The 13,861-nt window shown below is 37.5% G+C and overlaps 1 long non-coding RNA gene across 1 annotated transcript in view; it reads right to left on the minus strand.

The window, feature by feature from the left end:
• Positions 1-13,424, minus strand: part of LOC147359025 (uncharacterized) — a 67,726-nt gene extending 54,302 nt beyond the window's left edge. Inside the window, exon 1 of the long non-coding RNA XR_015140137.1 lies at positions 13,312-13,424. This is a non-coding gene — a long non-coding RNA (uncharacterized LOC147359025). The remainder of the gene's footprint in view (positions 1-13,311) is intronic.
• Between the last annotated feature and the right edge of the window lie 437 nt (positions 13,425-13,861).

Below are 13,861 nucleotides of genomic sequence, written 5' to 3' on the forward strand. Positions count from 1 at the left end.
ATCATGTCCAACTCTGCCACCCCGTGTGCTGTAATACACCAGGCTCCCTTGTCCTCCACTATCTCCTGGATTTTGCTCAAATTCATTTAGTTGGTCAAATTCTTGTCCATTGAGCCGATGAGCCTATCTAACCATCTTATCCTCTGCCACCCCCTTCTCCTTTTGCCTCCAATCTTTCCAAGCATCAGGATCTTTTCCTATGAGTTGGCTCATTGAAATGGCAACCCATTCTCGTATGCTTGCCTGGGAAGTCCCAAGGACAGAGGAGATTTGTGGGCTATAGACCTTGGGATCACAAAAGGCGGGACAAAACTTAGCGACTAAATCAACCAAACTATGGGGCAAAAAACAAGAAAATCAGTCTGGGCTAAATCCAGGATTTATAATATATACACAGGTAGGCTCTTTGCTTTTCCATTGGATTTGAACTTGGGGAGATTTAATCCTGGAGTTGTCAGTGGGCCCCTAGGTGAAATTTGAGCATTAAGCCAACATGGAGAGAAAAATGGTAAGATAGAGAACCTGCACCCTACTTATTGTATGAGACCCTAGACCAAGTCAAACCTGAAGTCAATGATGCCTCAGGGATTTTCCACCAATGATCTAGAAAATTTCCTTATTTGCTTAAGCAGATTTGTTATTTTTGTAAGTATGTGATTTGAGTCCCAAAGTTCTAATACTGCACAACAGAGTTTTTATCTTTTAATTAATTTATTTATTTTAATTGGAGGCTAATTACTTTGCAATATTGTAGTGGTTTCTGCCATACATTGACATGAATCAGCCACGGGTGTACATGTGTTTCTCATCCTGCACAAGATATTTTTAAAAGCAGTAGATTGTGCCATTTCTTTAAGCATCTGGCAAGGAATTAAAATTAGCTATCATTTGACAAACCTAGACAGTGTGTTGAAAAGCAAAGACATCACTTTGCCGACAAAGGTCCATATACTCAACGCTATGGTCTTTCCGGTGGTCATGTACGGTTGTGAGAGCTGGACCTCAAAGAAGGCAGACAGCTGAAGAATTGATGCCTTCGAATTGTGGTGCTGGATAAGACTCTTGAGAGTCCTTTGGAAATCAAGGCGATCAAACCAGTCAGTCTTAAAGGAAATCAACCCTGAATACTCATTGGAAGGACTGACGCTGAAGCTGAAGCTCCAATGTTTTGGTCACCTGATGCACACAACCAACTCACTGGAAAAGACCCTGATGCTGGAAAAGATAGAGGGCAGAGGGATAAGAAGGCGTCAGAGGAAGAGATGTCTGGATGACATTAGTGATACAATGGACACGAACTTGGGCAAACTCCTGGAGATGGTGAGGGATGGGGAAGACTGGCTTGCTGCTATCCATGGGGTCGGGAAGAGTAGGACATACCTGGGCGACTGAACAATAACGATCATTTTTTCAAATGTCTATATTCACAAAATCCTGGGGAACCTGCCATAAATAATGAAGAGAATCTTGAAAGAGTTTAACTCTTTATTGAAAATCATTTTAAAAAATGAATGCAAATATGTATTATTTCTCATATGTAGAAAATGTGTCAAATGTCTTTCAGTGGAAATGGGCTCAAATATGCCTTTATTATCCAAAGAAACATCCCTTGGGTCTTACTGTGACTGCAATAATTATTGGTGTAAATAGTTAACGATTGTTCATAATTCTGAAAATCTTTATTCTGATGTCATTAGTAAGGTGGTCCAACAGAAACTGGAGAAGGCAATGGCAACCCACTCCAGTACTCTTGCCTGGAAAATCCCATGGATGGAGGAGCCTAATAGGCTGCAGTTCATGGGATCGAGAAGAGCTGGACACGACTGAGCGACTTCACTTTCACGTTTCACTTTCATGCATTGGAGAAGGAAATGGCAACCCACTCCAGTGTTCTTGCCTGGTGAATCCCAGGGACGGGGGAGCCTGGTGGGCTGCCATCTATGGGGTCCCACAGAGTCGGACACAACTGGAGAGACTTAGCAGCAGCAGCAGCAGCAGCCAAGAGAAACAAGATCAACCCTTAGGGGCTGCAGGGTTGAGAGTGCTCCTTTCTTTTGACCACAGGCAGAATTCATCGCTCATTCATTGGACATTTGGTTCTACTTTGTGCATGGCACGTGTTCAGTGCCATCATCTAAGTAATCACCATCATTACCATCAATATGAGAGGATATTCACTCAGTGTTGAATGCTATTACTGCCTCTGTAGAACTTATGCTTTGTACTCAGAAAGCAATATTATACATTGAGGATAATTTCAGTAAGTTGCCCTAATGTAAATGGGCTAATATCTGTAGAACAGTCTAGTCAAAATATTCATCATATTAATAAGGAAATATTTAACTGTGTGCATTCTTCATGATTATGATTTATGAGGTGATTTTCAAAATTTAAGTGAGAAGATAATTTAAAAGGAAGGACAATTAAAGCATCACTGCCCTCCAAGGAAGATTTTGAAGGTATTTGGAGAAGGGAATGAAAGCTAATAAGAATATAGTTTTAATAATTGAGGCACAAGATGCCAGGTGCTCAGTCAGAACCTCTACCAAATATTTAGGTGGTATTTAAAGCCCACCACTTGTTTAAATGATTTGACAGTACTAAAAGCTTGACTCAAAATATGTACCCCCTTGGAAGTTTTAGTGATGAGTTTAATACCATGGTCATTCCTGAACATTTTATAAAATATCGCTATCTTGAAAATATGTTTTTGCTGTTTTACTCATTCCAAATTTGGAAGAATATTGGCAACTCATATTGACATATTCACATGACGACTTATGTGGAATTAATGTACTTTTTGCATATTGTAGAATCAAAGAACATGGGGAAAGCCTGATACTTGAAACTTAATCATGAAACTATTTAGAAATAAATTTCCTGATTGTTTTTCATCAAAAGAGCTCAAGATCCCTTATTAAAAGTGCTTTCATATATATATTTGTACATATAATATATGTATGTAAAATTGGGAAAATAGATCTAGAAAAGGAGGTGAGGTCACAGACAATTTATGGTATAGGAACGAATATTTATATGCATATTTTTTCAGGCAATTTACCAACCATTTTGCTATTTAGTTCTCACAGTAAGGTAGATATCAACACCCCCATCTTACAGTTGAAATACTGAGGCTAAAAGAAGATAAATCACTTACCCAAAGGTCAGTAGATAGTAATAAACAGAATCAGGAATCAAAAGTGAGTCTGTCTAAAGCAAAACTCACTTTATAATCTTTCTAATCTTCTACTTTTTCTAATCTTTCTACTTTATTACACTGTGCACTTCCAGATTTTCATGGTCGGTATGTGAATTTCCTATTTCGTTAGCTCCTTCACCTTCTTAACAATTCTGATTCATATTCTGCAAGGAACTGTCAGTGGAGTTGAGCTCTATTTCTTCATAATATTCCGTTGCTGGAGATCTTTGAAACAGTGCCAACTGCAAATGCTCTATCTTACCTCTTGACAGCTGTTGACACAGAAAACTCAGAAAACTTAAGAAATAATAATAGTAATAACACTAGCTAACCTAACCAAATCCTTACTATGTGTTAGTTACTAGACTAGGTGCTTTGCTTATCTCATTTAATCTTCATAAAAATCATACAAGTTAGCTACTATTTTAACTGCCTTTTAAAAATGAGAAACTGAGCTTAAGTAAATTCCTTAGGATGACCCAGTAAATGGTGAAGAGTAAATACGTTTCCATGTAGAATTGGCAGAGATTGTTCCTACATATTTTGACTCATTGGAGGACCCATCTCTTTGACTTAATATTACGTCTGCTAGGGACATTTAGGAGGTCTACCATGGTTTCATTTATTTCCCCACTTGAAAGGAACAAAACTTGTTTCAGATACTCTGCACCTGCTTAGTTTTCCACAATTTTCAGTGTCTAAGAAACACACCTAAACTCATTTTACTTCTACTCACTAAAATATTGAATATTTGAAAAGTGTTCTATTCTTGAAGGTTAGTTTCCAGTTATCACTGTAAAACAACTATGTCACCTTAGACATTATTTTAAAATATATGCATTAAGATGTTGTTTCAGTTTGATTCATGAAAGATTGGCATTTGAAAATGTAATAGATATTCCAAAGGTGACTTGATTTTAAAATATCTGATTGAGAAAGGAAAAACATTTGAACTACAAAGGGAAGTTTGGTATGTGTGAGTTGTTAGCTGGTAAAAATAGGTGTCCAATTCTGGAGGAATCCATTATTAGGGGTTTCATAGTGAAAAGATAGAAATGCAACATCTCACCCCCACTTGTGTCTGATATTTTGCAGTGGCTCATAATGCTAATTTTGATGCAGAAAGTTAGCATTCAACAATAAGCAACAGAAGCTACTTTTCCCTCTCTTCTTACTCTTAGGATTTACTCCTTCACACCGCCAACTTCAAAACACGCGCGCGCGCGCGCACGCGCGCACACACACACACACGCGCACACACACACACACACACACACAGTAATAAAGAGAGGTTGGAAGAAATGCAATTCATGTTTGCAGGTCTAGATGGACCTTTCTGCCTGAAACAACTCAAGGCATTGCTGCTGAAGCAAATGCGTTTGCATTCATATATATTCTTTTTAAGATACAGGCAATTAAAAGTTTTAGAACTTTACATATGCTGTGTAAAATTTTAAACCCTCTCCTTCCACAGGAGAACCCTGGAAGAGTCCCAAGATTTTCTTTCAAGAAACATCATCTTAATATTCTCGTGTATTTGAGATTTAACATTTCCTATTCTTTGCTCTGCACCTTTTATTGTTCCTATTTACCGCACACCTGAAGCACATTGTGTAATTGGCAGAGAGCCCAGATTTTCCATTTAGGAACAGTTTGATGAGTTCACTTTTTCTTCTTCCTTTTTTTTCCCCAAACAGCAGGTGCTGTACATTGTAAACAATGCCAGTCACCATAATATTATTAGCTTTTGAATTTTTATTACATTCTTGCCTCCCTACATATTTTAAACTTCAGTGTAAGGAATTTTTGGCACCAGCTCAGCAAGCTTCTTATTTCATAAGGAAGATAGATTCCAGCCAATAGAGTGCTTCATTGTCATTTATAATTAGAAAGTATAAGATTTACCTAATCATAAAATCACCCAATATTTTCAGGTTTGTTTCTAATTTTCTAGGCAATACATTCACATCTGTCCCATGCAGAATACTAATTCCATTTCAGTTCCATCAGTTTCACAGATGTTTAACCCTTTTCTTGCTCATTACTTAAATATGACTCTCTTTTGGCTAATCTTTACCATGAAGGCTCTGGTTAAAAGACAGGTTTTTTTTGTTTTTTTTTTTAAACACTTCTGAAATGGTCAAAGCTCATCAGAATTGATGTGTTTAGTTGAGTTGTTTATCAATCGATGTGTATCAGTGCATGCTGGATTCAGTTTCAGCAGTCAGCATGGAATAAGGAGATGGCTGAGGTGTTGCAATTGGCCATGCTCATTGCCAAATGTAATTTATTATATTTCTAGCAATAGTGACCAAACACTGGGTAAAGAAACTGTGTTTTTCACATAGCAAGTGCTCAATAAGGATTTGCTAAAAAAAAAAAAAAAAGACTAAAAAAATTCCCCACTGTCCTCAGAAGTTACAATGTTATTATCTATCATATACCTATTTATGAAAATTCTGTGGAAAAGGTGAGTTTAAAAATGAGTCCAGGGCATTCCTTTTAAGCACTGAATCAAGCAGTTCAAAACAAATCAGTCAGTTAGCAGATACAGTACAAGAACCGCTGTGTGTTGACTGAGGAAAAAACAAAAAATTTATTTCTAGCTATAAACCTGGACTCTCATTTCATTTTCTGAGATGAATTTTAAGATAGCACTTAGCATAAATAATATTTAGAATTTTTCTTTACATGTTGTGAGAAACTTTCCTTTAGCTAAGCAAAAGGTACCAAAAAATCAAGCTATTTTATTTCTACAGCTATGATCTTTCCCTTTAAACTACATTTAGAGCCACATTTTTCCAGATCACTTCAATAAGTGAAAGCCCAACAGAGAACAGATGCAATATAAGAGCAATAAAGGAAGAAAAAAATTAAAAATCCTTTGTTCTCCCTGCAGTACGTCCGTAAATCTATTAGCATTATTTTCCTTTCTCTCTCCCCGTGTCTCTCTCTCTCTTTTTTTTTTTGTCTGTGTGTGTGTTTTTGCATCCCAAGCCAGATCTCAAGTTCTCTGAAGCAACCCTTAATCAAGCTCCCCAAAGGCCTACGACTGCATGCAGCAATTTCTCCCCTGCTCTCAGCACAGATGTTTCGAGCACATTCCATTACACCTACATGCCATTACGGCTAATGGCTTATTCTGATGAAGAAAGCTGCTTTCTGCTCAGTGCAGCAAAGGGGAAAATTTCCTCCTGTACAGTTCGATCCCTGCAACAATGAAATGTGGGGGCAGGTGGCACAACAGAACTCTCTAATGTTAATTACATACTGTATTACCCCCAAATTTGGCTGCTCATTAATTATGCTAATTTACCTTACTGAAAATTAGCACCATCAACGTGAACATTTGAGCAGATTATGGGAAAATGTAGTCTGTCATAGTTTGCTTGTAAACCTGAACCTTTTGAGCCATCCAAAGAAAAGATTACTGTTCTTAAATATAGTGAACTTAAGAAATGGGTTATGGCTACCCTTGATCCCCCTCATGGTAAATATCCTGATTTCTCAGAAAAATACATCAAAAGGAAGCAATTTCCTCAAGTCCTGACTACTAATGCATTTTATTAATCTTTGCAAATTGCTAAATATAGAAAAATAAGTATAAAATCTAAAACATGAGAGGAGATAGGCTTGTGTACTTTGCACTGAATAATAATCATATGTGTTACTTTGGAGCAGAATGAGTGGAGGAAAGGTAGTAAATAAAACTTTGGTGGCAATGTGTGAAGTTTTCATGCTATGGAATGCAGTGATTTTCTTCTATATGTTTTTCATAGAGTCTTGATAAACAGAGATGAACATGGTCTTTAACAGCTCCTACAGTTAGAGATTGTATTTTGGTATTTATTACTCCATAAAAATTAACGTGTCTCCTTTCTAACTCAAGCTCAAATTTTACCATATTGATCACATTTAATAAAGTGTTCGAATCAGGTTAGGCTCATTTTCCATATGAATTAAATAAGAACAATTTCATTCTGGCCCGTTGAAATTGATTGGGTTTCAGAAGTAAACAGAAAATCTTCTCTATGGAGTGAACAGTCTCCCTCTCCTCTTCCAGGCTGCTGTTTCCTTCTATCCATCTCCAAGAAGCCATCATCATATTAACATAGATGACAATCTGGCAAGGAGGTGCTGATCAAAGATAAATTTCACACTCGCACTTCGCGTTTTCTAATTACACCATCTGTGTCAGACTCTTTCGTGGCAGCTCTGCCCAATCTGTCAAACGCTGCGTGCCTATGGGAATGCAGAGGAGCTGAGAAAATCTCCTTGTCTTCCCCCAACCTGCCCAGCAGATCCATCACCCCCAATCGGAGCTGGGCAGATATATTAGTCTAATTGGGGACTGAAATGAAGGTTCCAGGTTGCACTGGAGATGAGGTGTTTGGGGGATGCAAGACATGAGATTGCAATTTGAATCATATTACAGGGCCTGCCCCAGCTTGTCTCAGAGCAGGCTGAGAACAAGCCATGCATGCCATATCAGGATGGGAGGGGGAAGACAGCGAGAACCGTTTTTAAAAGAATCATGAATGAGAAAGTGTCTCCTTTCATTTCTCTCTGTTTCTTTCAGGCACATTAAGGATAACTGATTGTGAGCAGGCACTGATGGGCAGTGCCCATCCTTTTATTCTAATGTTATAAAACTTAAGTATAAGGAGTTAAACACAATGACCCAGCCAATATGGCCAGGTCTAATCTAATCAAGGCTGAGCAAATAAATCTAACTCTTCTTCCTAAATAACACAAATTAGTTCTTGTGAAATGTACATGATACTGGCTATTGGACACAATAGACTAAAAGCAAGAGACACTGAAGGCTGCTAGCTATTCTAAAAAGGAGTTCTCAAACATATATTAAACTTTAAGATCCACTTTGATTTCTTCTCTCTTTTAATTTAGGGTGACAAAGTCCATGAAATACCAGAGAAAAATGAAATGATTGACCTTTCAAAGTAGAGTCGTGGCATAGCTAACTATTTCTAGCTATTGATTTTTCTCTGCCACATGTCACTGCCTTTAAGTCATGTTGTAACTGATGCCAAGGTAAGAGAATAAATGTAGTAACTCATTTTAACTCTTAAAGGGTGCACTCATGTGTGTTTACCTAAAAATGGTAGTGTGATGAAATCAAAAGGAATCAATTATTTCTTTTTTGAAAAATACAGTTCTTGTGCTAATACTATTTCTGTTGCCTTGAGAAATTCCGAATCAAAGTTTTATCCTAGTCATTCTCAAATGAGAAGGTGTATGGTGAAATGGGAACAGGAACAAAAAAAAAAGAGAGAGAGAGAGTCAAAAAAATTGACTCCAGACCTAGCTCTGTTAATTACTTCTCTGACTGTTTTCTGTAAACTTCACTCTTCCCCTTTCATACATGTGAGGCATATCTATGTGAAAACATGTTAAAGATTATAAAACACCCTGAAAATTACAAGACCATCTTGTTTATGCATCTATGTATTTATGCCCTGCCTCAAATCGCATGTTATTTCAACTTATAGTTCATTGGAAAGATTTCCTCCCAAATATACCATCATTAGCTGTTACTTCCAGCAGAAGAAGACCTCTCTCTCATGCAGTCATTTTGTCCTAGAAGAAATTAATTCTGTGTTCATTTTTCTCTATCTTGCATATTGTCCATGAACACAAACTTGTTTATTAAATAGCATTGGTACATTTAATATTCAGAAAGAGAGGAAATGCTATTTAAGTCATTGAGCAAACCAGGCTGATGGTGCTGACGTGACTGCATTGAAGGGAAAGAAATCTCCCCAGTAACCTGTCCCTATAGCATCTTCTTACTTCTGAAAATTAGGACTTGGCCAAAAAATATTTACATAAATTTTGTAGTTTTTCTTGGACTCTAAGAAGTTTCCTTTTCAAGTAATGGACAAGGTGACCTCAATATGAACTATTCCTAAATGACTTCATTGTAAAGGCATTAAGTAGATAAAACTTGAGCCTCTGCTTACAGAAACTATCTTCTTCAACTTTGATAATAAATGCATAGGAGAACTGACCTTATGGGTTTTATTGTTTCCTGATTTATTAAGATGCAATATCATTCACTCCATCTCTCTCTTTCATACACACACACTCATATGGCAATCTATCTGTCTACTATCTATCTATCATAATATAACTTGAGAATTCAGAGAAAATATGAGTATTACAGATGACCAACTTAAAGCTCAGAGACTAGACGTACTAAGGAGACACTAAAGAAATATATGTTTTTGATTGAAGAGTACAAGAACAAGAAGAAAATGAAAAGTAGTTTTCAATTTCACATTGCTCATGGTAAGAAAGTGTCCTTTATTTCAGCCCTAAGCATGGGCATCTGCAAGAATTCCACTTACTAAATGTTATCATTAAATTACTCAGTCATTCCGGTTGCTAATTCAGTTGTGAACACCACTGAATATTAGCAGAGGCAGGTGAATTGCTGTTCTCATCTATTGCCATGCAACGAAGTGCAATGTCGAAAACATGTCTTGAGCTTTCTCTATTCTCATGAGTTCCTAGACAACTGAAAATAAATGTTAATAAATCCTGTACATTTTAAGAAAAAGTCAAATATCACTTCCAGCATTATTTGAAGAATTGTACATTTTGCAAAATGTACTTTTCTCCCTTTTGCTTAAAGAACATTTGTTATGAAATAGGTAAACACATGTGGTTTGTTATAAAGGATGACATTCAAATTCAAAACTGAGCTATGTATGTGATGCTTTTCTTTACCAAACTTGGAAGAACAGTTATACTCCTCATATATAAATAAATAAATATGTGTATATATCTATATCTATATATACACACACACACACACACATATATATATGGTAGATCTTTAACAGCTGTAAGATATTTATAATATAGTTTCAGGTTTGGAGATACTCTTGTATTAAACATCTTTGGAGGTCTCGCTATAGTGCTTTATCACAGATGCTTTCCAAATGCAATGATTTACATCTTTTCTAAATTCACAGGTAAAATTAAGGATCTAGTTGATAACTCAATGAAGCAAAAGGATGTAGAACTTTAGGAAAGTCAATAACAGTTTCATTAATAACCATTCACAATACTTTACACAACTTGGTTTCTGCCCCAACAGCCCTTTCCATGTCGTGTTTCCATTAAGCTCTAAGAGCTAAAAATAAAGTAATTATGTCACAACTTGGTAATCCAATCCAAGGAATCATGCATTCTTATTTCAGTAACGCTTCTATGTATAAATATTTCAAGAATAAAGATTATTTTTGTGCTCTCTGGCTCACTAAAACTCAACAACTCAGAGTATAATATTTACAAAAGAGAAAAGTAACATTTTGGACTAGTATTCACAGAGCTGTCTCCTAGATAAGGCATTAAGGATGGGAAACCTCCAGCTTCACCTCCATCATTCTGGAAACTAAACAGAGAAAAGCCCTGCTGCCAATTCTATCGCATCTTGATTGCGCTTCAATTCCCTCCCTGCCCCGCCTCCACCCCCAGCAAACTATGTTTCACACCCCATTTAGAGTATGCTTGGAGGGGCACCCAAAGATTTGGAAGTAGGCTCAGAGCTTATCTTGACTCTCCAGACATCAACAGTGTGAAAAACGGGACTTTTAAAAATAATGTTTCCTGTTCTTCCTGCTTCTGGTTAGGCCAAAAATTCCATAGGGATTGTTTTTCTCATGGAATTTTGGCACTTCCCCTGCAAGGCACAGCCAGAATCTGGACGTGCAAAGGGATATGAAAATTGAAACTGATTGAAAAGTCTCAAATCAGGGCCACAAACAACGTGGGAGCACATCTAATGCTAGCATCCATGAGAACACTGACTAAACGAGCACTGCTTCCCTAATGACATAGTTGATGTCCAGCCAACACCCCCATGATTCATTTTCAGCACAAGTCTTTAAGGTAGAATACATAGGATGTGCACATAGATTTACAGCTAGCAACTTCTCATTCAGTCCCATCTATGGGGGAAAAGCATTTAAAAATGCTCCTTATAATTAAAGACAGCTTAGAATGATGCTAAAGCTGAAACTCCAGTACTTTGGCCACCTCATGCCAAGAGTTGAATCATTGGAAAAGACTCTGATGCTGGGAGGGATAGGGGGCAGGAGGAAAAAGGGATGGCAGAGGATGAAATGGCTGGATGGCATCACTGACTCAATGGACGTGAGTTTGAGTGAACTCCGGGAGTTGGTGATGGACAGGGAGGCCTGGCGTGCTGCGATTCATGGGGTCGCAAAGAGTCGGACACAACTGAGCGACTGAAATGAACTGAACTGAACTGAATTACCCCAAACGAGACTGACTGGTATATAGAAAGAATAGTAAACTTTTTTTTTTTTTTGGTATTTTTTAAAGAGATGCTATTGGTATTAAAAAATAGAATATTTCTATAATGGCGGTATTTTTCAAAGAGCTGCTTAATAAGTGAGGTTAAACATGTAAGTATCATGTTTTAGACTTTGATAAAATATAGTAAGTGTAATGTACAGTTAACATACTAATAGTTACTTGGAGGAGGCAAGAGCAGATAAATAAAACTTTTCCTTTTTATTTTGTAAGATATCCTACAAATTTCCCCAATCACAGATAATTTTTTTATTTAAAAATTCTCTTGGATTAAATGGTCATAGCTTTATGAACAAAGTAGTTTATGAAAGCATGGGTTAAGATTTCCATAGACAACATATTTTTCGTAGCCTTTTATGAAGACTGGGTTTGAGTCAGATTAAGTTTCCATCATGGGAATGATGAACATTTGGGATGAACGTGCCAGGGGGATAACTGACTCAATGGCATGTTTAAGAAACCAAAGTATGAGCAAACACTCTCATCGGCAACATGAAGACAGCATGGCTCTGTTGGCCCATAGGTTGCAAAAGGCTGAAACCACCTTCAAGGCATTCAGCCCCAATAAGAAATATACCATTTTGATTTAAAAAATTTTTGAATTCTTGGATTTGAGGGAGGAGGAAATTTTTCAAGAACTGAGGACAATGTTTGAATTATTGTGAAAAGAATTTTATGTATCTAATTCACATTAAATATATGTGCTTTATATCAGAGGTTTTATGTACATATATAATAAACTTTTTCTTTAATTAAAAAATTGAGGTGAATATGTTTGGAAAGAAATTATTCTCTGAGTAATATCTGAATACTAAGTGTTCTGTATTTGTGTAGAGTATATTTTAAAAAACAACTTTTTAATAGACAATTTTCCCCTAAATATTCAAAGTCCAGAGTGTCCAAACTAAATTTGATTCATGCCAAGTTAGGAGTTCCACATGACAATACAGAGCGGATCACAACAAACAACTGAGGCACGCCCTTTCAGCGTAACTCCACAACCAGCACGTCCAAAATGAAGCAAGTAGGACCCTCTTTAGTGTTACTAGCAGACATGCTTATGACACTCGGGAATTAGACCCACAGGGAAGTCCTCAAGCACCCATCTTGAATCACGCCTTCCTTCAGCACTTAACTGTCAGCAAGATGAAGAGTGAAAGACAGTTTTGCAGTAAACCGCCCTTGGGTAAATCACGCAACCATCCCTTACTAGCTGTGTAACCTCAGGGGAGTCGCTTAACCTCTCTCTGAGCTTCAGCTTCCCATAGTTTTGAAACAAACTTAAGTCAGAGAATATACGCATATACCTCCGTGCATACATATCAGTGAAAGCATATACACATATTTAGTTGTCTCTTGGACCTGCTAAGTGAAAAGTGAAAGTGAAGTCACTCAATCGTGTCTGACTCTTTGTGACCCCATGGACTGTAGCCTGCCAGACTCCTCTGTCCATGGAATTTTCCAGGCAAGGATACTGGAGTGGGTTGCCATTTCCTTCTCCAGGGGATCTTCCCAACCCAGGGATCAAACCAGGGTCTCCCCCACTGCAGGCAGCCTCTGAGCCACCAGGGAAGCTTGGACATGCTAAGTGATCAATAAATGCTGGTTTAGATCCTTTCCCTTTCTTTCTGTTGGAATATGAGCTAGAGTATCCTACCGGGGCCAGACTTAATGTAAGAGAGAAAGGGTCACAATTTCTGTGGATTGCTCGCTGAATGGCCTTTATTGTAGAAATGAAGTGTACTCACCATGACTCAGCATTTTGGGAAAGGTAACTTTCTCACTTCTGAAGCCGCCTCTCCTGTTCTTCAGTCCCTGTTCTTGTTGGTTGCAGCTGAAATGGGTGCCAAGTGTGAGGAATGGTTGGTGTTTCACGTGGGAGGGTGACAAAGTGGGCAGTTAAAACGCAAACCACTTTTGGTAAATCTTTAGTCAAATAATTTAAAATTTATTCCCCACTAAGGTGTTTTTTCTCTTAGTGACCTCTCCTTCCTCATTTGAAGAATGGCCTCTGGTTATTACCAGAGTTTTTGTAATTTATCAGGACTGGGGATGTGGCCCTATCACACCCCTGTCTTCCATAACCTTGTTGATGTCTGTCCTCTCCTGACGCAACTGGAATGCCCCTGAGTCTATGATGGAAATACCACCAACAATGTGGTTTACAGAAAATGGGTAAAACTTCAGTTTACTATTAACTATCAAAATATGTTCTCATTTTGACATTCATGGTGTGATATTCACAAGTGTTTACAGAAAATCTAGGAGAATGGGGCCAGTGTATATGAGAATATTACA

Source organism: Bos grunniens, chromosome 14 (assembly GCF_055505025.1).
Source record: "Bos grunniens cultivar Pamir isolate PY7600 chromosome 14, Bosgru_T2T1.0, whole genome shotgun sequence".
NCBI classification, from domain to species: Eukaryota; Metazoa; Chordata; class Mammalia; order Artiodactyla; family Bovidae; genus Bos; species Bos grunniens.